This window comes from Arachis hypogaea, chromosome 17, assembly GCF_003086295.3.
Source record: "Arachis hypogaea cultivar Tifrunner chromosome 17, arahy.Tifrunner.gnm2.J5K5, whole genome shotgun sequence".
NCBI lineage: Eukaryota > Viridiplantae > Streptophyta > Magnoliopsida > Fabales > Fabaceae > Arachis > Arachis hypogaea.
The window spans coordinates 84,184,119-84,187,378 of record NC_092052.1 but is presented as its reverse complement, the minus strand read 5'-3'; the positions used below and the strand labels follow the sequence as shown (position 1 = coordinate 84,187,378).

General features: G+C 35.3%; 1 non-coding gene across 1 annotated transcript; it reads left to right on the top strand.

The window, feature by feature from the left end:
• The first annotated feature begins 1,628 nt into the window (after window positions 1-1,628).
• LOC112767926 (small nucleolar RNA R71) lies at window positions 1,629-1,736 on the top strand. The gene has a single exon (XR_003185366.1). It is a non-coding gene; the product is annotated as a small nucleolar RNA R71 (small nucleolar RNA).
• Window positions 1,737-3,260: the final 1,524 nt, after the last annotated feature.

Genomic DNA, 3,260 nt, shown 5'->3' with positions numbered 1-3,260 from the left:
TCAACACCAAACTTAGAGTTTGGTTGTGGCCTCCCAACACCAAACTTAGAGTTTGACTGTGGGGGCTTTGGTTGACTCTGCAGTGAGAGAAGCTTTTCATTCTTCCTCTCCATGGTTACAGAAGGAGAACCTTGAGTCTTAAATACAAGGTAGTCCTCATTCAGTTGAAGGACTAACTCTCCTCTGTCTATATCAATCACAGCTTTTGCTGTGGCGAGGAAGGGTCTTCCAAGGATGATGGATTCATCCTCATCCTTCCGAGTGTCTAGGATTATGAAATCAGCAGGGATGTAAAGGCCTTCAACCTTTACTAACAGGTCCTCTACTAATCCATAAGCCTGTTTCATTGATTTATCTGCCATCTCTAGTGAGATTCTTGCAGCTTGTACCTCATAGATTCCCAGTTTCTTTATTACAGAGAGTGGCATGAGGTTTATCCCTGACCCAAGGTCACACAGAGCCTTCTCAAAGGTCATGGTGCCTATGGTACAAGGTATGAAGAACTTTTCGGGTTTCGGTTTCTTCTGAGGTAATGTCTGCCTTATCAATGCACTTAGTTCATTGGTGAACAAGGGGGGTTCATCCTCCCAAGTCTCATTACCAAATAAACTGGCATTGAACTTCATGATGGCTCCTAGATATTTAGCAACCTGCTCTTCAATGATGTCTTCATCCTCTTCAGAGGAAGAATAGTCATCAGAGCTCATGATTTGTAAAAGGAGGTTCAATGGAATCTCTATGGTCTCTAGATGAGCCTCAAATTCCTTTGGTTCCTCATAGGGAAACTCCTTATTGGTCAGTGAACGTCCCAGGAGGTCTTCCTCACTAGGATTTATGTCTTCCTCCTCCTCTCTAGGTTCGGCCACACCAAGTAAGGTTATGACCTTGTGCTCTCTTTTTGGATTCTCTTCTGTATTGCTTGGGAGAGTACTAGGAGGAGTTTCAGTGACTCTTTTACTCAGCTGGCCCACTTGTGCCTCTAAATTTCTAATGGAGGACCTTGTTTCATTCATGAAACTTAGAGTGGCCTTAGATAGATTAGAGACTATATTTGCTAAGCTAGATGGATTCTACTCAGAATTCTCTGTCTGTTGCTAAGAGGATGATGGAAAAGGCTTGCTATTGCTAAACCTGTTTTTTCCACCATTATTAAAGCCTTGTTGAGGCTTTTGTTGATCCTTCCATGAGAAATTTGGATGGTTTTTCCATGAGGGATTATAGGTTTTTCCATAGGGTTCTCCTATGTAATTCACCTATGCGATTGCAGGGTTCTCAGGATCATAAGCTTCTTCTTCAGAAGATGCTTCTTTAGTACTGTTGGATGCAGCTCGCAATCCATTCAGACTCTGAGAAATCATATTGACTTGCTGAGCCAATATTTTGTTCTGAGCCAATATGGAATTCAGAGTATTAATTTCAAGAACTCCCTTCCTCTGAGGTGTCCTATTACTCACAGGATTCCTTTCAGATGTGTACATGAATTGGTTATTTACAACCATGTCAATGAGTTCCTGAGCTTCTGCAGGCATTTTCTTTAGGTGAATGGATCCACCTGTAGAATGGTCCAATGACATCTTAGATAATTCAGACAGACCATCATAGAATATATCCAGGATGGTCCATTCTGAAAGCATGTCAGAAGGACACTTTTTGGTCAATTGCTTGTATCTCTCCTAAGCTTCATAGAGGGATTCACCTTCTTTCTATTTGAAGGTTTGAACATCCACTCTAAGTTTGCTAAGATTTTGAGGAGGAAAGAACTTGGCTAAGAAAGCCGTGACCAGCTTATCCCAAGAGTTCAGACTATCTTTAGGTTGACAGTCCAACCATATTCTAGCTCTATCTCTTACAGCAAACGGGAAAAGCATAAGCCTGTAGACCTCGGGATCAACCCCATTGGTCTTAACAGTATCACAGATCTGCAAGAATTCATTTAAGAACTGAAAAGGATCTTCTGATGGAAGTCCATGAAACTTGCAAAAAACTAATTGAGGTTTTAGCTCAAAATTGTTTGCTCCAATGGCAGGGATTGAGATGCTTCTTCCATGTAAGTTGGAATTTGGTGCAGTGAAGTCACCAAGCATCTTCCTTGCATTGTTGTTGGGTTTGACCATGTCTCCTTCTTTTTCAAAAATTTCTATCAGATTTTCTCCAGAGAGTTGTGCTTTAGCTTCCCTTAGCTTCCTCTTCAGAGTCCTTTCAGGTTCAGGATCAGCTTCAACAAGAATGTTCTTATCCTTGTTTCTGCTCATATGAAAAAGAAGAGAACAGAAAAGAAAATATGGAATCCTCTATGTCACAGTATAGAGATTCCTTATATGAGTATAAGAAGAGAAAAATAGAAGAAGGAAAAGATAAGAATTCGAACACAGAGGAGAAGAGTGGGTTCGAATTTTTGAGTGAAAGAGGGGTGTTAGTAGATAAATAAATAAATAGAAGGAGATGAGAGGGAGAAGAATTCGAAAATTAAATAAAATAAAATATAAATATTTTTGTTTTTATTTTAAATATTAGTTAGAATTCAAAAATACGAAAAGGAATAAAATTAAAATTAAAATTTAAAATAATTAGTTAATGAAAAGAAATTTTGAAAAAGAGGTTAGTGATTTTCGAAAATTAGAGAGAGAAAATTAGTTAGGTAGTTTTGAAAAAGATAAGAATCAAACAAAAAGATAGGATTAATTTGAAAAATATTTGAAAATCAATTTTGAAAAGATAAGAGGTTAGAAAAGATTTTGAAACTGATTTTGAAAAAGATGTGATTGACATTTATTTTGAAAAAGATTTGAAAAAGAAATTTAAAAAGATTTGATTTTGAAAATTAAAATTGATTACTTGACCAACAAGAAACAAAAAGGTATGATTTTAAAATTTAAAGATTGAACATTTCTTACTAGGCAAGTAACAAACTTAAAATTTTTGAATCAATCACATTAATTGTTAGCATTAATTTCGAAAATATGAAATGGAAATAAGAAAAAGATTTTGAAAATAAATTTTGAAAAAGATTTGATTTTTGAAAAAGATTTGATTAAATAAATTTTGAAAAAGATTTGAAAAGGATAAAATTTTTAAATTGAAAATTTGATTTGACTCATAAGAAACAATTAAATTTAAAACTTTTTGACTAAATCAAACCAAATTTTCAAAAATTTATGAGAGAATAAGGGAAAGATATTTATTTTTTGATTTTTGAATTTTTAATGAAGAAAGAGAAAAACATCAAAATGACTCAAAACATGAAAATTCAAGATCAAAAC